The sequence below is a fragment of the Bos javanicus genome, chromosome 5 (genome assembly GCF_032452875.1).
Source record: "Bos javanicus breed banteng chromosome 5, ARS-OSU_banteng_1.0, whole genome shotgun sequence".
In the NCBI taxonomy this organism is placed as follows: domain Eukaryota; kingdom Metazoa; phylum Chordata; class Mammalia; order Artiodactyla; family Bovidae; genus Bos; species Bos javanicus.
In genome coordinates this window covers 112,140,674-112,162,748 of record NC_083872.1, presented here as the reverse complement: position 1 = coordinate 112,162,748, position 22,075 = coordinate 112,140,674, and the positions used below count along the sequence as shown (strand labels likewise).

The following is a 22,075-nucleotide window of genomic DNA, read 5'->3' as shown; positions in this document are numbered from 1 at the left end:
TACTGCCCATCTGATGTAGGACAGAGCCCAGCGCCTGACCTGTGGCAGGGAGTGGACTGTTCGATGAATGGAGGCGACACTAAACTCCTGGAAGATTCCCCACAAACAAGTTCCTTTTTAAGTTCTTGGGCTTGGCCCTTTCTGCTCCTGCTGCTTGTAACGCCTCCACTTCATCTGACTTTTCATTACTCAGGCTCTTCTCAGGCATTTCCTCCTCCAGGAAGCTTCCACCACCCACCTTGCTTCTGGTCTGTGTCAGATGCCCCTATTTTTCTCTAATGTAACCTATCTATATTATATTTATCTTAATAGCCACCATTCACTGCAAGCTTTCTAATCCAATAAGCAAGGTTGGATTAAAATCTTTAGAGGCTCTTAGGTCCAGCAATTCCCACTTCTGGGAATTTATCCTATACTTAAGAAACGTGACTTATACAAGGTAACTCCCTATAGCACGGTTTGTGGCAACAAAACTTTAGGTGGTAAAATATTAGAAAACCTAAATTTCCATCAGCAGGGGATCAATTAAATAGTTAAATAAACTAATACATCTATATAATGAAATAGTGTGCAGCTATGAAAAAGGATGGGTTAGCTATCTGTGCAATGATAGGGAATGATCTCTGAGATACATTGCAAAATGAATAAATCAAGCAGAAAAACAGTGAGAGGAATGGTAAATAGTTGTGCAGAAAAAGGGAGGAAATTTTCACATAAATACAAGGCTATAAGTGAGAGGAACTAAGTAGCAGATTTTTTTTACTTAGTAACCTTTTGTACTTTTGAATTCTGAACCATTTTAATGTGTTAGCTATTTAAACAAATAGGGCTAAACATAAAAAAAAAAAAAAAGACCTTCAGATAGCCATAGAATAAAAAAGACTGGGGTGCTCCCTATTTAATTCAACACAAAAAATGAGTATGAGGAAGTTCAACAATACTCACAATCTTTTCCAAGATGACTTTTGCTATATTAAATGAAATGCCCAGGGTCAAGTTCTTTCCATTTTCTCTGTTTTGTCTCTGCTTTATTAGTGCTCAGCTTAGGCCTGGTGTACTAAAGGGTCACCCCAACACTGCTGCTGGGCATTAGATCCACAAAGACATTTCAGTTCTTACCACATGTGATCTCTTAGTAGCAGTAGCATGCCTTGCAGTAACCTCTTCCTTCTTCCTGAAGCACTCACTTTCCAGGGTCAGTGTCATAACCTCAGGGCTTCCTCTGGTCCTTCCAGCTCTCCTTCTTAAGTCTCCTTCCCCAGTTTCACCTCCTCTGCTACTTCTTAAGGTGCCTTAATGGTTGGTCCTAAACCCTCCCTGGTTCCCTGCACCCTGGTTTACTCTTGGCTTCATTTAACATCTACAGACAGATGATGCCAATTTATATCCCCAGGACACCTTCTCTCTGAACTTCAGGCTGGCATGTCCAGCTGCCCACTGGGTCAGTCCTCCACATCCTTCAAATTTACTACACTCCAGAACTAAGTTGTCAGCTCCCTTGGAAACCCTGCCTCAGGAAGCTGGCATCACTGCATAGCCACCACTCCTTTCTCCAGCTGGACCTGGGCATCGAGGTCCATGGAGTCCCGGTCTCCCCACCTCCACCTCTGAGGCCTTTCCTGATGTTTTCTGAAGCTTCCTTTTTCTCTTCAACCTGCTGCTGCTTTTCACTTGGGGCTGTGGTCATTTCTCCCTGTCACAGTTACTGTAAGACTCCCACAGGATCTCTCTCTCTAGTCTTGCCCCCTGCCCTCCACACCCCATCTACTCTCTACCTTGCACAGAAATCCTTTTAAATGCAACAATTTCCTTCTCTCCTTTAAAACTCTTTCTTCCCTCGAATTTTTGGGGAAAACCCCACATTTGTTAACTGGCTTATGAGACTGCATGACCTAGTGGTCCCCGCTGACCATTCCAGCCTCAGCTCTCAGCCCTTGACACTCGTGTGATGCTCTGGCCACAGCACCCTTCTTTCAGACCTCAGAACCCACCACTTTCTCCTAGGGCAGGCTGCTAAATGAAGCAAGTACCAAAATACGGAAAGAAAGCCACAAGACTTGAGCCCCATCGAACATCATAGTAAAGTGGCTTGTGGCACTAATCTAGAACTGGCTCCCCCCTTCTAAGTCACCCCAATCATGCTTGTTGAAAACACATTTACTATTCACACTATTCTTCATCTGCCTAGTGAATAAAGACATCCAAACTTCTCAGCTGCCTCCTCCCAAACTGGCATTAGCAAAAGAGCAAAACGACGTAGGAACCAACCCCATTCTGCGCTCCACTCCCACAGGCTTACAGCTGGGCTGCTTCCTCATCCCTGAGTCAATATTTTCTTTGTGACCACAGTTAGTGTTCCTTTAGGCAAGATTCAGGCCTGACTGCGCAAGGTAGAGATCAGACTGACACAGAAGAGGGAAGCAGGATCCTCCCTCCAGAACTCCGCAAGCCTAGGCACACCGTCCCTTTCCTGCACAGCAGCACCAGGTACCTGAGGCTCTCCTGTGCTGACGCCACAGCAGGCCCACTCTCTCCAGGTCCTCCTGTAAACTAACCACCCAGGGTTATCTGGGCACTTCCCTGGGTACCTCCCAGGATCATTCCCCTAAGACTTACGGCCTGGAAGCACCTGGACTGTGGCAAGGAAAAGAGAAGCAAGGTAGTGCATGGATCTTGTCAGTCCCACCACCAGGGCTGGGGAGCAACACCTGCCTTAGAAGTAAAATGAAGTAAATTAACGGGTAGCTAACCTTAACTCAACATTCAGGTAGCTCTAGAAATATGTAGACAAGAGTTTTTGAGAAAAATAAAGCTCCTTGAGGGCTGACTGGCAAAAAAAAAAGAGGGGGACACAAAAAAATTTTAAGCTTTATATTAACATAGAAGCTTAGGGCACTTAAAAGGAACAAATCATAAATATAGTTAACGAAATCTCTATTCCTCATATAATCAAACCACAGAATTCAAATAACTAAGTCACTTATTTAGCCATACCACCTATATCATTACTGGGAATTTTTCATTTGCAGAGATGAAAATACCTCCCTACTAACTTTAAAGTACGGTAATCCAGTCCTAGGTACTTTGTGGCAGTCAGCAGATGGAGGTCATTAGAGGGGAGAGAGAATGAAAGAAAGAAAAATAACATTTGTTAGCATTTACCCAAACTAGCTAAGCACTCTTCATTTTAAACTTGAGGAAAGTGGGGCTCTGAGAGGTTAAGCATCTTGCATCAATCACCAGTGAGTCAGAAGTGACTCCTAAGTGGTCCCTCTCTACCACACCGACTAGCACAGCCGAGTCGTCAGTTCTTGTTCTGGGAAGACCTTGAAGCCACTTGTGTGCGTGTAAGAACGTGCACCTTGACTTGGGCATGGAGCCCAGGGGAAGCCCAGGCAGGGTCAAAACATGACATTTGCTGAACTGTACTAAGAAACATAAAGTTCTTTTTTCAAAGCTTTTTTTGTTTTGGTTGCACCATGCAGCCTGTGGGATCTAGTTCCCCGACCAGGAATCGAATCCATAACCCCTACAGGGGAAGCATGGAGTCTTAATCAGTGAACCACAGGGGAGCCCTGAGAAACAGAAATTTTTGTGACAATTCCAAATTCAATACAAATTAGGAGAGAATCCCCATACTACAATCTGCACCTACATTTAGAGATCATTAGCTTCTTTAGTACCGGGTGTGGGACAAACACTCTTAAAACAGGGTCACAGAAGATGCAGTTAGAAGAATCCTTTGCGTTCATCTCCCTCTTTTTTCAAAAGAAAGAAACTGCGGCCAAAGAGGCCAAAAGACTAATTTAAAGCTATACAGTAGAGACACAGCTGGACCAGAAGCTAAATCTTCTATTTCTGCTACCCCACCTCAAACTGAATAAAAAACTTGGGAACAACTTAGGAACAGGCAAAATGGATTACACTCAGATCAGCAGCAGCATCATCGGAAATTCTGGGAAAGATGTCAGAGGAAGCTGTCATCCTGCTGTTGTAAAACATCAGAGTTAGGCAGACCATACCTGTCCTGCCTTTAATGGCCTGCCTTCCATTAAATAATTTGCAATGGTTTGGGCAGCTCTTTATATCGCATACTTAACAGTGCCGATTTCATCCACCAGGTCCACATACTAACTCCTACATCATAGGAAGTGACACGACCATGTTGAGCCGACACTGAAACTGAAACTGACATGACACTGGCCTTGTCCAGCTCTAGGCAAGTCCTCCTCAGGCTCTGCCCACGCTCCTCTTGTCATGACCAGGAAACGAGCTACGCGAGTTACTTATCTTCCCTGTTGCTCAGCAGCTTCATTCCTCTCCAGCTGACCTGGCGGATGCTTCCTCAGAGCTTTCAAGCCTTTCCCATGTTTCTCCAGGCCCACCAACTCTCCCTGCTGCCAGCGTTCCCAGCTCATGGCCTGGCTGCCAGCTTCACAGAGCTGTGGTCACTAGGCTTAGCTCCTCAGCGTCCTCCTTCACGCAGTCAACACTGCTCCGTCTTTTCACCTTTTCCTCTTTCACTCGTCCTCTCCTCTTGGGGGAAGAAGTAGCTTCCCTCTCTTCCCGGGTTAACTCCTCCACCCACAAGACCTTTCAGTCCACCTCCTTGACAGCATCTTCAATCTCTTCCTCCTCTCCACTGGCTTCACGTCTGGTGCACACAGTACTCAGATCTCCTGTATCCTTAAGTAGAACAAACCACAACAAAGCCGCTCTCCCTGGACCCACTCAAGTCTCCTACTTCTCTCTTTTTCCCTGCCTCACTGCCATAGTTTCAAAGGCAGACTAGAATTCTGCTCCCTCACCAGTCAGCCCATACTTGAAGCTTCTCCTCATACCGCCTAGACTTTCTAAGGTTTCCAGTGGTTTCCTTGTCACCATATGGAATCCTCTTCCTTTGGCCTCATTTCCTTAAACTCCCTGCAGGATTTGAATCTGCTGACTTACATGGGTTCCTTGAAGCTGCTCTCCTAGGACACTGACTACACGGGTTCTTCTTCTCTACTTGCTCCTAGGCAGGCTCCTCTTCTTCCTCCAGACTCCCCCAAAACATTGCCCAAATTGGTCTTCTCTTTTTTAATCCACTCCTAATGGATTACTACTGGGGAATCCATTTCTGTCCCTTTTGGGGATTCAGCTCTCACTGCCATACAGATAAGCTATAAATCTCTATCTGTAGTCATGACGAGTCCTGCTATCTCCAACTTTCTGCTGTTGGATGACTTCAGTTGACTTATCCCATAACACATCAAATCTGTACTTCTCACACAAATCTATTTTTATTCCATCCCAGATGATTCTTTCGATTTTCTCTATTTCTTCTTCAGGACACTCATATTCTAACTTTAGGGTAATTTCTGGCTCCTATGTTTCTTTTGTTCCCAACACTGACTGAGTTGCAAAGTCTATTGATTTTATCTTTAAAATATTTCTAGGCATCTCTTTCCACTGCCATGACCAAGACCTGGCCACTTTTCAGAGCCACTGTAAAAGTCTCCTAACAGGTTTCTGCGCCTCCAGACTCTCTCTCCATCCATTCATGTTAAACAAACACTAGACTAATATTTCCTGAAGCACAGCCCCAATTATCTGGTTCTCTCCTCATATTCTTCAGTGCTCCCCAATCCACCTGTTGGCTCAGCTCTTGTTTTCCCTTCACATACCCTCCCTGCTAGTATCCATAGTGCTTCCTCTGCTTAGAAAGCCACCTCCCATTTCCAAATGTCCACAGTCTACCAGTCTTACAGTGCTCAGCTTAAATGACACTCCTGTGAAACTTTCCCTAGTCCTTTCTCTCAACATTTATGTTTTGTGTTGAGGAACTATTCATTCATTCAACATACATTTACTGAGTGCCGACTATGTGCCAGGCAGTGTTCTAAGTGATGAGCAATGATCAAAACCAATGAAAGTCTCTTTTTTTCAGGGTCTGGCATTCTAGAGGGGAAACAGGTGATTAAAAAAATAAGAAACCACTGGACTTCCCTGGTGGTACAGTGGTTGAGAATTCGCCTGCCAATGCAAGGCACACGGGTTCAATCCCTGGCCCGAGAAGATTCTACAAGCCTCAGAGCAACTAAGCCCATGCGGCACATCTATTGAAGCCCCCGCACCTTAGAGCCTGTGTTCCCCAAAAGAGAAGCCACAGCCATGAGAAGCCTGCATACCACTACGAAGACAGCTCCCACTCGCTTTAACTAGAGAAAGCCTGCACAGCAAACAAGAGCCAGTGAAACCAAAAATAAATAATTAAAAAAAAAAAAGAAACCACACTGAATGCCAGGTGATGAGCATCACTACAGAGGAAAATGAATCAGGAAAGGGACCAGGCAATTTCAAGAAGTTGCTACTTTGAAGCAGGTGTTCAGGGAAGGCTCAATGAGAAGGTGACGTGAAGAACGGAAGGCGCTGGGTGAAGCAGGGGTGTGGGGCGGAGACAATAGGAAACCAGGCTGGCACTGTGGGGAAAGGCAAGACGAGTCTGTTCTAGAGCAATCTCTAGGGCCCAGAGTCTGGAGACTTAGATTTCAATCACAGAATCATTATCTCAGAGTTGAGGAGAACTTTACAGATCATTTAGTACAACTACCCATTAGATTATTAAACACCTTTATTACATCTCTCAGGTATCCATCTTGTCACAGCTTCCTCACCTTAAGTGGGCATAATACTAATATACAGGATGGTTGTGAAGACTGAGTTAATATATATAAAATTCTTAGAACTATGCCAAGTCTATGGTAAACAGCCAATAAACACTAGCTATTATTGAGTGGTGACAGTAGGAGTAACCACCCTAATTTTAGAGATGAGCAAAATGAGGCATTGGGAAGTTATATTACTTGTGTTAAGTTTTCAAAGTTTAAAGTGGTAGAGCCAGAATTTGAACTTTATTGTAGGTGCTAATTAATTACTACATCCTACTAACTTCAAAAGTGGAACAAAAGGTGGTATTTGGACTTTAACCCTATAACCTCAAGTCACACAAATTAAGGATATTTACAAATGAAACTCAAACACAAGAAGAGGGAAATCATCTGTTGCTGCATGTCTTTAGAATATTAGCTGGGAGGCTAACTAGATATCGAGAAGGCCAGAAGAGTTGTATGATTTTGTTAAGGAAAAAAAAAATCTATTAAGAATAAGCCTGCTGATAACTGGGTTGGTGCTTTCAATCTCATTTTTCATGTTACTCTTACTGGTAAATGTACGTAATGATTCCAAAGACATTAACTTCCAAAACCAATTTACAACATTAGCATAAAAAAAAAAAACACATCACAATTAGAAAAAGCAGAGATGTGTTTATAACTGGAAAAGAAGCATAATATTAGAAGTGAAAACACAGTTATCACCTAACTGTACCTACGGAAAAGAGGTGAATGTCTCTCTTCTAAACTGTGAGCATAAATTACAAGCCTAAATGTTCAAAAAGGGGAGGTGATTATGCGTGTACTATTTCAAACAATGGTGTCTTCAAAAATCAGTTCTTAAACCACACTGATGGCCACTCACTACTTCAGTCTCACTGTGCTGCTGGGAGTATGAACAACTCCCACGTGCTGAACAACATCCTATGAGGTAGTCACACCACAAACATTTAATGACCACTGTTCCAGAAGAGAGGAGGTGGTGAAAAACACAAAGCCCTGCTTTCACAGCGCTGACACTGTACGCAGGTATAAGGAAGAAATTAAGGCTCAGTTGCCAGACCTGTCAGACTCTAAAGCCTACACCGCATGTTTCAACTGTATCATCTCACACTGGCGAGATGCACCTTCTCCTAAAAATCCACACCTGACCATGCAGTCCTGACACCACTGTCTGCAGCTTAGGCTTCCTCTCTGTTGGCAGTCCGGTGTCACCTTCTCAGTGAGCTGTTCCTCCCCCACTCCCAAAAGCAAAGACTGCTTGGTCAAGGGTTAACATATATTGACATGTATGAAATTCTTTTTCTCCCTCATTAACTCCTAAACTCTCTCAGGACAAGAACTATATCTCAGCCTCTTTTTAAGTCTAGAAGATGGTCCATACAATAGGCATTCAATCAAGGGCAGAGTGGAGTTCATGAGAACAATTTCAATAGAGTCAACAGTGGAGGCCAGCCTGCAAGGAACTAAGGACTAAAGGGAAGAGAAGGACATAGAGTTTGTTTGTTTGTTTGTTTTTAAGAACAAATGTAGAAAGGAAACAGATGGAGAAAGACAGCACTGTGAAGAAGTAACGTGGCCCAGTTAAGGTGGCTTTTTTTGTTTTTTAAGAATGAGAAAGATTTGAATGAATGTGTTGGTAGGGTAGTACAACGCAGTACAAAGAGCAAGGTGTCAGCATTAGAGACCTGAATTTGCATCTGGCCCTGTCACTACATCTGTAGACTACTTAAGCTCTGTATTTACACACATACAAAATGACAGTGGTAACACCCGCACCTCACTGTGACGGTCACAGCACTAAGCAAACAGGAGACATTCAATAAGTGGTGCTAATCACTATGACCCTATGTGGAAGCCTGGACTCTGGTGTTCTAAACCTCCCACGTAGTCTGTGCTTTCGCCCAGATTTCCTGTCTCACTCTACGTGTAATATGCGAAGGCAAAGAAACAGGGTCCTTATTTCTCCTGTGAGCCACCCTCCATGCTATTCCACTTCCTCGTGACAGACTGCATGAGCTCCTGAATGGCTGCTGGGGGAAATTAGTGATGTCACCAGCTAAGGAAGAGAGACAAACTGCAGAATAAGCAGATGACACTGGCTTTAAATTATCAAATGTACCAGATTTTGAGCTCCTGCCAAAACATTCATTGAGAACTGGGAAAAGAGAAACCAAAAACACAAGCACACAGAACATTGTTTAAGTTTCAAAACCATCAAGGTGTCCCCAGCATCCACTCTGGGCACAGAGAGAAGGCAGTATGATAAAACATCATCCCTGAGGTCCTTTCTCAGCATTTTACTCTGATGTCAGATTCATTATAAGTTCCCCAAATCACAAGATTAGTATTTAAACAATTTTTGTTCACAGTCATTTATTTATTTTGTCATGCCACGCAGTTTGGGGGATTTTAGTTCCTTCACCAGGGACTGAACTCCAGCCCTCAGCAACGAGAGAGTGGAGTCCTAACCACTGGATGGCCAGAGAAGTCCCTACAGCCATTTAAAGTTAATGCTCATGGATTGTGTTCACCTGTTACCCATATCTGGCCAAGAGCAGCACCCTACCTCAGCCCTCTCTCCCAGATCCCACATCCCCCTGCTTAACAAGGTATATGGAAGTGGGCCAAAGCCCAGGTTAATGTAATAAGTAATGAGGAAAAGGCTACAGGCACCCGGGATTATCAAAATACAGGAAAGATGTCTTTTATTACAATCAATTACCAGCTAATCAAGGACTACAGAAATAAACATGTAAAACAAGAAAATACAACTATCATTTAGAGTTCCAAGACAACTGGAAGATGGAAAAGAGATGAGGAGGAAAAACAGCAGGAAATACATGTGTTATCTACAAACTTAATCACAAACACTCACAAAAGCTTCAAGTAACCAAGCGGAGGCTGAAAATTCAGTTTTTGTGAAACAGGGTCTGATTAGGAACTTGAATTTACCACGGATGAATAAGAAAGAAGGGTAAAGAATATTCCAGACAGCTCTAAACATCTCACCAGAAAGCAAAAAAAAAAAAAAAAGGCCAGAAACCCACCACAAATCACATAGGCAGCACAAGACTGGAAAACAAGGTAACAGTCATTCGTCACGGAAAAGAAACTTCAAATCATCCTTCCCCCCATATAAAAAGCATCTTGAATCATTATTCCATGAGAATAATTTTCAGAACTCCAATCCTAACCACACAGGCTGATCCTGGATAACACGCGCCTCAGTTTCTCCAGAGTTCAGATCAGATCAGATCAGTTGCTCAGTCGTGTCCGACTCTTTGCGACCCCATGAATCGCAGCACGCCAGGCCTCCCTGTCCATCACCAACTCCCAACACATAATAAATACAGTGAGTTCTGAGTCTGACCAGAATCTAAGCCTGTGTTCTGACCCCAGACCTGAATCTTCAACGTCAAGTTCCAAGTCACACCTGAGGAAGACTTTGCTGCGGTAAATGTATCCGAGGCTGCCGTTCCTTCAAAGAAAAGGGCCCCGGCGTGAGGTGCGGTTTCTGTAAACTGCTCCCAGCGGCGGGAGGGGATGTATTCGGCCTCGAGCCCCCAGGGCGCTTCAGCTCGGACGCCGGGGACCCCCACCTCTCGCTGAGCCGGCTGAGGTCGGGGGTTCCCGACCCTGGGAGGCCACCCCCGCCCCGAGCACCGCCCTCGCCTCGCAGGCCCCGCACCCGACCTCACCAAGCCCGCGACTGGAGACCGCCGGCCTAGACCCCCACCCCGTGCGCCTGACGAGCGAGGGCCCGGCCGGCCCGCGGCAGCGCCTCCCGGCTTCTCTGCCCGTCAGTCTGCCAGTCCGTGCGTCAGTCGGTCTCTCCATATTCCCCGCGTCTCCACCGGGGGTGCATGTGTGGGCTCCGGGCCTCGCAGACCCAGAGGGTCGCCACCAGCCTCTCGCTCGGCACTCACCTGCCCGGCGGGGGTTGTCCAGCTGCCTCACCGCCGCGCGCCGTCGCCTCCACGGTGCCAACCCTGCACTGGCTAGCGCGGCTCGACCCCTGTCAGCGCTTGGCTGCGCCACCACGCACGCGCGCGGGGCCGAGCGGACGGTCGCGGGGCATTCTGGGGGCTGTAGTCTTTTGGGTCCGCCGGCGGGAGCGGCGGCGGGGTCTGCGAGCCTCTGGACCCGGCACACCAAGCTCTTTTCGAAGCCGACCCTGCGTCTTCCAGCGGGCGGCAGGGGTAGGAGGTGTGACCTTCAAAGCCCAGTTTTGGCTTGGCGAGGCCCACTTGGCCTCCCGTCTGCACTGCAGCCCGAGGATTTAGGGGAATATTGGGGTGGGTCTGTGGTCAGGCTGTGGGACAGACGCTCCAGGGCTGTGGGAAGGAGCGGCTTACTTGATATTCATTTTCTAAATATTTAAGCGCCTTCTTTATGGGTGTACAAACACCCTGCTTATTTAACTTATATGCAGAGTAGTACATCATGATAAATGCTAGGCTGGAGGAAGCACAAGCTGAAATCAAGATTGCTGGGAGAAATATCAATAACCTCAGATATGCAGATGACACCACCCTTATGGCAGAAAGTGAAGAAGAACTTAAGAGCCTCTTGAGGAAAGTGAAAGAGGAGAGTGAAAAAGTTGGCTTAAAGCTCAACATTCAGAAAACTAAGATCATGGGATCTGGTCCCATCAGATCAGATCAGATCAGATCAGTAGCTCAGTCATGCCCAACTCTTTGCGACCCCATGAATCGCAGCACGCCAGGCCTCCCTGTCCATCACCAACTCCCGGAGTTCACTCCGACTCACGTCCATCGAATCAGTGATGCCATCCAGCCATCTCATCGTCTGTCGTCCCCTTCTCCTCCTGACCCCAATCCCTCCCAGCATCAGTCTTTTTCAATGAGTCAACTCTTCGCATCAGGTGGCCAAAGTACTGGAGTTTCAGCTTTAGCATCATTCCTTCCAAAGAAATCCCAGGGCTGATATCCTTCAGAATGGACTGGTTGGATCTCCTTGCAGTCCAAGGGACTCTCAAGAGTCTTCTCCAACACCACAGTTCAAAAGCATCCATTCTTCAGCGCTCAGCCTTCACAGTCCAACTCTCACATCCATACATGACCACAGGAAAAACCATAGCCTTGACTAGACAAACCTTTGTTGGCAAAGTAATGTCTCTGCTTTTGAATATGCTATCTAGGTCGGTCATAACTTTCCTTCCAAGGAGTAAGCGTCTTTTAATTTCATGGCTGCAATCACCATCTGCAGTGATTTTGGAGCCCAGAAAAATAGTCTGACACTGTTTCCACTCTTTCCCCATCTATTTCCCATGAAGTGGTGGGACTGGATGCCATGATCTTCGTTTTCTGAATGTTGAGCTTTAAGCCAACTTTTTCACTCTCCTCTTTCACTTTCATCAAGAGGCTTTTTAGTTCCTCTTCACTTTCTGCCATAAGGGTGGTGTCATCTGCATATCTGAGGTTATTGATATTTCTCCCGGCAATCTTGATTCCAGCTTGTGTTTCTTCCAGTCCAGCATTTCTCATGATGTACTCTGCATATAAGTTAAATAAACAGGGTGACAATATACAGCCTTGACGAACTCCTTTTCCTATTTGGAACCAGTCTGTTGTTCCATGTCCAGTTCTAACTGTTGCTTCCTGACCTGCATACAAATTTCTCAAGAGGCAGGTCAGGTGGTCTGGTATTCCCATCTCTTTCAGAATTTTCCACAGTTTCTTGTGATCCACATAGTCAAAGGCTTTGGCATAGTCAATAAAGCAGAAATAGATGTTTTTCTGGAACTCTCTTGCTTTTTCGATGATCCAGCGGATGTTGGCAATTTGATCTCTGGTTCCTCTGCCTTTTCTAAAACCAGCTTGAACATCAGGAAGTTCACGGTTCACATATTGCTGAAGCCTGGCTTGGAGAATTTTGAGCATTACTTTACTAGTGTGTGAGAGGAGTGCAATTGTGCGGTAGTTTGAGCATTCTTTGGCATTGCCTTTCTTTGGGATTGGAATGAACACTGACCTTTTCCAGTCCTGTGGCCATTGCTGAGTTTTCCAAATTTGCTGGCATATTGAGTGCAGCACTTTCACAGCATCATCTTTCAGGATTTGGAATAGCTCAACTGGAATTCCATCACCTCCACTAGCTTTATTCGTAGTGATGCTTTCTAAGGCCCATTTGACTTCACATTCCAGGATGTCTGGCTCTAGGTCAGTGATCACACCATCGTGATTATCTGGGTTGTGAAGATCTTTTTTGTACAGTTCTTCTGGGTATTCTTGCCATCTCTTCTTAATATCTTCTGCTTCTGTTAGGTCCATACCATTTCTGTCCTTTATCGAGCCCATCTCTGCATGAAATGTTCCTTTGGTATCTCTGATTTTCTTGAAGAGATCTCTAGTCTTTCCCATTCTGTTGTTTTCCTCTATTTCTTTGCATTGATCGCTGAAGAAGGCTTTCTTATCTCTTCTTGCTATTCTTCGGAACTTGCCGAAGTCTAGCCCCGGCTGATACAGGGTATTCGAAGGAGAGACGGCGTAGGCGAAGATCAGGAAACAATTGCTTAATTAAACGTTAATTAAGGATATAAAGAGTAATAGAATAAGGATAGCTCAGTGAGGAAATTCAGTGGAGAAAAGAGGCTGAATAATTCAGCCAGAAGGTAAGAGAAAGAACGACATGGTGAGACCAAGTTTCGGTGAACAAGGCCCACACTTTATTTTCCAAAGTAGTTTTTATACCTTAAGTTATGCATAGAGGATAATGGGGGAAGGGGTAGAGTCATGCAGCAAGCCAGGCTTTCTTCCTGCAAACTTATCATATGCAAAAGCTTAGGTGATTTGCATCATCTTCTGGCTCGGAGGCCTGTTAACATTTTAAGACCTTTTCTTCAGAAAACTTATTTTCCTCTAAAGGTGATTGGTCAGGAGCCACCCTCCAAAAGCATTAGATAAAGTTGCATTCCTACAGAGCAAAGGTGTGGTGGGCTATAACAAGAAAAAGAATTAACTCAAGGGTCCCAGGTTACAAACATTAAAGCTACTACTTACACCAATTCTATTAATCAATACACTGCCAGGGACACAGCAGGTAAGGGATATGGAAACTTAGCAGCAAACATTGGCCCAACAAGTGAAAATCCCTTCACCAATACAATTTCTAATCAATCTTCTAACTACTCAAAGGAATCTGTGTTTAGACAGTTTAGAACATCTCCTGCCTCTCACAGTTGGGAGGCTCTGAACAATCACATGTGGCTGGAAAAACCTATTCGGGCAGGCTAGAGGATTTCCAAAGGAGTTTGTAGGTTAAACACTGTCACACCCAGGAATTATTAACTGGAGCTGTAAGCTAACTCTTTTTCAGAGAGGTAGTGGGGGACAGCCCCCCGTAAAGTCAGAGGTGTAGGTGAAGGCACAAGGCAGAAAGTAGGCAGACTCTGGTTTTGGCTGTAAATGCTCGAGAATTTCCAGGGGGACTCCTGAAGCTCGATCCCGCCTTTGCGTATGTCGAGCCTCCTTCCTCATGACCTTTGTCATGGGCGGAGTTCCTCACGCTGGCTCCCAGCAGTGATAGAATTCCAGTTGAGCTATTCCAGATCCTGAAAGATGATGCTGTGGAAAGTGCTGCACTCAATATGCAATATGCACTCAATATGCAATATGCCGGCTCCCGGCAGGAACTCTGCATTCAGATGTTTATATCTTTCCTTTTCTCCTTTGCTTTTCGCTTCTCTTCTTTTCACAGCTATTTGTAAGGCCTCCCCAGACAGCCATTTTGCTTTTTTGCATTTCTTTTCCATGGGGATGGTCTTGATCCCTGTCTCCTGTACAATGTCAGGAACCTCATTTCATAGCTCATCAGGCACTCTATCTATCAGATCTAGGCCCTTAAAACTATTTCTCACTTCCACTGTATAATCATAAGGGATTTGATTTAGGTCATACCTGAATGGTCTAGTGGTTTTCCCCACTTTCTTCAATTTAAGTCTGAATTTGGCAATAAGGAGTTCATGGTCTGAGCCACAGTCAGCTCCTGGTCTTGTTTTTGTTGACTGTATAGAGCTTCTCCATCTTTGGCTGCAATGAATATAATCAATCTGATTTTGGTGTTGACCATCTGGTGATGTCCATGTATAGAGTCTTCTCTTGTGTTGTTGGAAGAGGGTGTTTCTTATGACCAGTGCATTTTCTTGGCAAAACTCTATTAGTCTTTGCCCTGCCGAAGGGCGCGCCAAAGCGCAGGCGGCTGTGACAGCCAGGCGCGCCAAGCACGGCCGAGAGGAGCCACCCCACATCCGAGGTCAGAGGCAGAAGCCGGGAGGACCCCATGCCCGAAGGGCAGCGGCCAAGAGGAGTTACCCCACGTCCGAGGTCAGGGGCAGCGGCCCAGAGTACCAGACTGCGATGGCGCAGGAATGACCGAGAGGAGCTACCCCACGTCCGAGGTCAGGGGGGGCGGCCGAGAGGAGATACCCAGCGTTCGAGGTCACTGGCGGCAACGAGAGGAGTTACCCCGCCTCCGAGGTCAGGGGCGATGGCTGGGAGGAGCTACCCCACGCCCCAAGCCCGAGGCCAGGGGCGGCGGGCGGGAGGAGCTACCCCACAACCGAGGCCAGGGGCGGTGGCCCGGAGGACCAACCCCACGTCCAAGGAGCTGTGGTTGCGCGGGCACAGGAGGGCCTAGAGGAGCTATCCCACGTTGAAGGTCAGGAAGGGTGGCGGTGAGGAGATACCCCTCGTCCAAGGTAAGGAGCAATGGCTGTGCTTTGCTGGAGCAGCCGTGAAGAGATACCCCACGCCCAAGGTAAGAGAAACCCAAATAAGACGGTAGGTGTTGCAAGAGGGCATCAGAGGGCAAACACACTGAAACCATACTCGCAGAAAACTAGTCAATCTAATCACACTAGGACCACAGCCTTGTCTAACTCAATGAAACTAAGCCATGCCTGTGGGGCAACTCAAGACGGGCGGGTCATGGTGGAGAGATTTGACAGAATATGGTCCACTGGAGAAGGGAATGGCAAACCACTTCAGTATTCTTGCCTTGAGAACCCCATGAACAGTATGAAAAGGCAAAATGAAAGGATACTGAAAGAGAAATTCCCCAGGTCAGTAGGTGCCCAATATGCTACTGGAGATCAGGGGAGAAATAACCCCAGAAAGAATGAAGGGATGGAGCCAAAGCAAAAACAATACCCAGCTGTGGATGTGACTGGTGATAGAAGCAAGGTCCGATGCTGTAAAGAGCAATATTGCATAGGAACCTGGAATATCAGGTCCATGAATCAAGGCAAACTGGAAGTGGTCAAACAAGAGATGGCAAGAGTGAATGTCGACATTCTAGGAATCAGCGAACTGAAATGGACTGGAATGGGTGAATTTAACTCAGATGACCATTATATCTACTACTGCAGGCAGGAATCCCTCAGAAGAAATGGAGTGGCCATCATGGTCAACAAAAGAGTCCGAAATGCAGTACTTGGATGCAATCTCAAAAACGACAGAATGATCTCTGTTCATTTCCAAGGCAAACCATTCAATATCACAGTAATCCAAGTCTATGCCCCAACCAGTAACGCTGAAGAAGCTGAAGTTGAACGGTTCTATGAAGACCTACAAGACCTTTTAGAACTAACACCCCCAAAAGATGTCCTTTTCATTATAGGGGACTGGAATGCAAAAGTAGGAAGTTAAGAAACACCTGGAGTAACAGGCAAATTTGGCCTTGGAATACGGAATGAAGCAGGGCAAAAGCTAACAGAGTTTTGCCAAGAAAATGCACTGGTCCCATCACTTCATGGCAAATAGATGGGGAAACAGTGGAAACCGTGGCTGACTTAATTTTTCTGGGCTCCAAAATTACTGCAGATGGTGATTGCAGCCATGAAATTAAAAGACACTTACTCCTTGGAAGGAAAGTTATGACCAACCTAGATTGCATATTAAAAAGCAGAGACATTACTTTGTCAACAAAGGTCCGTCTAGTCAAGGCTATGGTTTTTCCAGTAGTCATGTATGGATGTGAGTTGGACTATAAAGAAAGCTGAGCACCGAAGAATTGATGCTTTTGAACTGTGGTGTTGGAGAAGACTCTTGAGAGTCCCTTGAACTGCAAGGAGATCCAACCAGTCCATCCTAAAGGAGATCAGTCCTGGGTGTACATTGGAGGGACTGATGTTGAAGCTGAAACTCCAATACTTTGGCCACCTGATACAAAGAGCTAACTCCTTTGAAAAGACCCTGATGCTGGGAAAGAGTGAGGGCAGGAGGAGAAGGAGACGACAGAGGAAGAGATGGCTAGATGGCATCACCAACTCAATGGACATGGGTTTGGGTGGACTCTGGGAGTTGGCGATGGACAGGGAGATCTGGCATGCTGCAGTTCATGGGGTCACAGAGCTGGACACAACTGAGCAACTGAACTGAAACCAGTCCTAGACCAGTCTGACCCACTCTTACATAATTCACAAGTTGGTTGAGGTCTTTTGGGCAAATACAGTGAGGGTGTAGTCAGAGGTCTGCATTTCAGTCTATCAACCACGGTAACTTTTGGCTCAGCCATAAAATGAGAACATGAACCTATGGTTGTTGTGAGAACTACTTGCTATTTGAGAAAATGTTAAAGTACAGTATGACTGAACAGTCCATGAAGTTAGCCGGGCCCATCTCCATTTGATATCTAGGTCCCAGTTGACATCAGGCTGTAGTTTAAAAAAAAATAAAACACTTCCCATGTTTTAGAAAGGTCACCAAAAGCTACAACAGAATTACAGGAATATTTTTCTAGAAATTTCACCCTTATTTGGAGAAGAAAGACTACAATTTAGCTTGAGAGCTGCTTATTAACCTAAGCTCAAATTCCTAAGGGTATTCCAAGGTGGGAATGATGCAGTGAATTAATGGGAACCACAGATGAAATCTACAAAACACAAGGCATTCTCAGTCATGACCTCATAGAATTATGCTCACTTTACAAAGCACTTTCATGCTTTCACAATACTCCTGTGGTAAAAGCGGGGCAAATTTTATGCTTACAGTTTTACAGAGAACTTGGCCAAAATCATGAGAACTGATAAGTGGCTGAAGAACTGCAGAAACAGAGGGTCAACTTTAAAGTTACATGTGGATTTTCAACCACACAGAGGTCAGTGCCCCATGTGGTTCAAGGGTCAACTGGCCTTGGCCCTGGCACTATCCTCGTTACAGCTTTATGAAGCCCTGTCTGAGGGGTAACACTTTCCTGTAGTTTTAAACCTCTCAGTGCCCTAGAGCCATATCAATGAAAGGCTACATCATGTGTGGATGGGAACTTTACTTTTGAAGCATTCTTGGCTCCAGGCTCCCTCTCAACCTCATCTGGGTCTCCTTTGATAGGAACTTATTATTTCCTAGGAAACTCCCATGGGGAAAGTCCTGTCCTTACAAGAGGGGTCTGCAGTAGCTTCCAAGGACTCCTTTGAGCCCCTCCTGCCACACCAGCTTGCTCTGGGAGTCATTCGCCTGGCCACAACTTCTGGCCCACTATGGAGGAGGAAGGCCGACTACCACCATGATATAAGAGAACTTTCAGTACAAAATAGGGCATTAGAATCTGAAAGGGCAGCTCTAACTGACTTTTCTAAGGCCAGAGGATCTTGTTACACAAGAAGATATAGAGGGCCTCCTGTTTCGTGCCACCCAAAGGTCTCATTTGACCTTTTGTCCAATAGTCACCAACACATCATCTCATCCTCTGAAGTGCTCACGTTGAAATTGGGGCCAGAAATCCAACTCAATTCCTTCTTGAGTTTGTACATTTCATGATTGTACTTTTCACCAGGGCAAATCACCACCCATACTTACCACTTAAACCATCCCCCCTGCAACCCTCTCCAAAAATTTGGCCTCTAAGAATCTTTCTGTACATTACACAGCACTTAATGAGGTAAGCATAGGGTCACACCAGATCCAGAAGTGAAAATCCAAATTTTGCTTTTACTTCTAGTTATGGTGGGGCTAGTGGTTAAGAACCCACCTGCCAATGCAGGAGACGTAAGAGATTAGGGTTCGATCCCTGGGTTGGGATGATCCCCTGGAGGAGGAAATGGCAACCCACTCCAGTATTCATGCCTGAAGAATTTTATGGACAGAGGAGCCTGGTGGGCTATAGTCCATGGTGTCACAAAGAGTTGGACACAACTGAAGTGACTTAGCACATACACACATTCAGAAATAGCTAAATTTTGTGTCTTTATCTCTAATAAAGAACATACCTTGTAAGTAATGTATATGAATTCCAGTATTTTTCATCTTTTTTCTTTTGGTTACGCCATGTGACATGTGGGATTGTAGTTCCCCAACCAGGGATTGAACCTGGACCCTTAGCAGTGAGAGCACAGAGTCCTAACCTGTGGACCACTAGGGAATTATGAATTTCAGTATTTTTAGAATGTATCATGACTAAATATAATTTCTGCTCCAGATAGAGTCCTGGAACAGAAAAAGGTTATTAGCTAAAAATTAAGGACTTTAACATATCAAAATTGGTTAATAACTGTGAAATGGTTATATGATATTAATAATAAGGGAAACCAATCAGTATATATGGAAACTCTATTTTATATGCAGTTTTCCTGTAAATCTAAAACTTTTCTAAAATTTAAATAAAAATTGCATCAAACCTTGAAAAAATGCACAGAAGCAAAAAGACAATATAAAACACCTAGGAATAAGTCTGATTAAGGAGGTAAAAGACCTGTTCTTGCAAAACTATGATGCTGCTGAAAGAAACGGAAGATGAAACAAACAGATGGAAAGATATACCATGTTCATGGATTGGAAGAATATTGTTAAAATGACCATATTTACCCAAGGGAATTTACAGATTCAATGCAATCCCTATCAAAATACCAGTGACATTTTTCACAGAACTAGAACAATTTGCATGGAAAAATAAAACAAAACATCCTAAACAGCCAAGACAATCCTAGGAAAGAACTAAACTGGAAGTATCATGCTGCCTAATTTCAAACTATACTGCACAGCTACAGTCATCAAGACAGTATAGTACTGACCCAAAACCAGAGCCGTAGGCCAATGGACAGAACAGAGAGCCCAGGAACTGTCCACTCATGTGGACAATTAATCTACAACAAAGGAGGCAAGAATACAAATGGGGAAAAGACAGCCTCTTCAATAGTGTTGGGAAAACTGGATAGCTACATGCAAAAAAATTTGCACTGTTATGGGGAACGTAAATTGGGGCAGTCACTATCGAAAACAGTATGGAGTTTCCTCAAAAAATTAAAAATAGAACTACCATATGATCTAGCAATTCCACCCCTAATTAGAAAAGATATATGTACCCCTATGCCCATTGCAGTATTATGTATAATAGCCAAAATATGGAAGCAACCCAAGTGCCCATCAATAGGTGGGTAATGATGATTTGGTAAAGACACAATGGGATATTACTCAGAATGAAATCTTGCCATTTGCAACAACATGGATGGATTTGGAGATTACTATACTAAGTGAAGTAAGTCAGCAGACAAGTTTGTAGGGTTTCACTTGTATTTGGAATCTAAAAACAAAAGAACATAATAATAGAAATAGAGTCACAGAGAACAATCAGGTGGTTGCCAGGAGGGAGGGGGTTAGGAGAGAGAAGTTAAGAAGTACAAACTTCCAGTTGCAAAATAAATGAGTCATGGGTATGAAATGTACAGTGTGAGGAATATAGTTAGTAAATGTGTAATATCTTTTATGGTGATAAATTGTAACCAGACATTGTGGCGATCACTTTGAAATGCATAAAAATATTAAATCAATGTTGATTAACAGGAAATTAATACAGAGCTGTATGTCAATTATACCTCAATGAAACTGGAAGAAAATCCCCTTAAACTCATTATCCAAGAAACCACAGTTTCATCATGTAGCTTTCTAGTCTTTTTTTTTAAACTTTTTACTATTCATTTTTGATGTTGACATGTCCTCCATCCTCTGGTTGGTTCAAGTTTAGGATGCACTCACCTCTGGTAGGCAGACCAAACCAACATAAACACTAACATAGTGTTGTAGGACTATCTCAAAAACAAACTCATAGGAAAAACATCAGACTTTCGGTTACCAGATGTAAGGAGTGGGAGCAAGGAGACCTGGTTGAAGGCAGTCAAAAGGTACAAACGTCTTTGGACTTCCCTGGTGGTCCAGTGGTGAAGACTGCACTTCCACTGCATGGGGCACAAGTTCAACCCCTGGTCTGGGAAGTTCTACATGCCGACCAGTTCACCCCTGCCCCTGCCCCCCAAAATGTATAAACTTCCACTTATAAAGAAGATCCAGAGGTACATTGGAGAAAGAAATGGCAACCCACTCCAGTATTCTTGTCTGGAGAATCCCAGGGACTGGGGAGCCTGGTGGGCTGCCATCTGTGGGGTCGCAGAGTCAGACACAACTGAAGGGACTTAGGAGCAGCAGCAGCAGGGGTATATTGTACAACATGATAAATACAATTAACACTGTTTATGTGTGCACTTAGTCATGTCTGACTCTTTGTAAACCCACAGACTGTGGCCCAACAGACTCCTCTGTCCATGGGATTTCCCAGGCAAGAATACTGGAGCGGGTTGCCATTTTCTTCTCCACGGGATCTTTCTGACCCAGGAATCGAAAGTGAGTTTACTTCGTCTCCTGCACTAGCGGGTGAAATCTTTGCCACTGCACCAGCCGGGAGGCCGTGATTAGCACTGCTGTATGTTACATATGGAAGTTGTTAGGAGAGTAAATCCCAAGCGTTCTCATTAGAAAATATTTTTAATTAAAAAAATTTATGTTTACTAGGCTTATTGTGAGGTCATTATGCTGTACACCTTAAAATTATACAGAGCTGTATGTCAATTATACCTCAATGAAACTGGAAGAAAATCCCCTTAAACTCATTATCCAAGAAACCACAGTTTCATTATGTAGCTTTCTAGTCTTTTTTTTTAAACTTTTTACTATTCATTTTTGATGTTGACACGTCCTCCATTCTCTGGTTGGTTCAAGTTTAGGATGCACTCAGCCCTGGTAGGCGGACCAAACCAACAGCAGCATCAGGTCTCAGCCTGTTCCCCAACTAACCATCAAGAAGGCTGGCAAGCTCTCCTGGGCTTGGAAAGGAAAATGACCTTCTCTGAGTACTTTCTTCACGTCAGACCCTGGGTTTACATCACTCTTCTGGAGGCACCTAACCTCTGTGCTTCCACTGCAGGACACCAGGCTCTCCTGGCTATCATATGGCACCCCACTCCAGTACTCTTGCCTGGAAAATCCCATGGACGGAGGAGCCTGGTGGGCTGCATGCAGTCCACGGGGTTGCTAAGAGTCGGACACGACTGAGCGACTTCACTTTACTTTCCACTTTCATGCATCAGAGCAGGAAATGGCAACCCACTCCAGTGTTCTTGCCTGGAGAATCTC

At 44.8% G+C, this 22,075-nt stretch overlaps 1 protein-coding gene across 2 annotated transcripts in view; it reads right to left on the bottom strand.

Annotated features, from left to right (window-relative positions):
• Window positions 1-10,671, bottom strand: part of SGSM3 (small G protein signaling modulator 3) — a 34,100-nt gene extending 23,429 nt beyond the window's left edge. For both annotated transcript variants that reach the window (XM_061418617.1, XM_061418618.1), the window contains exon 1: window positions 10,583-10,671. The gene's annotated coding sequence lies outside the window, so the exon portion shown is untranslated. The remainder of the gene's footprint in view (window positions 1-10,582) is intronic.
• Window positions 10,672-22,075: the final 11,404 nt, after the last annotated feature.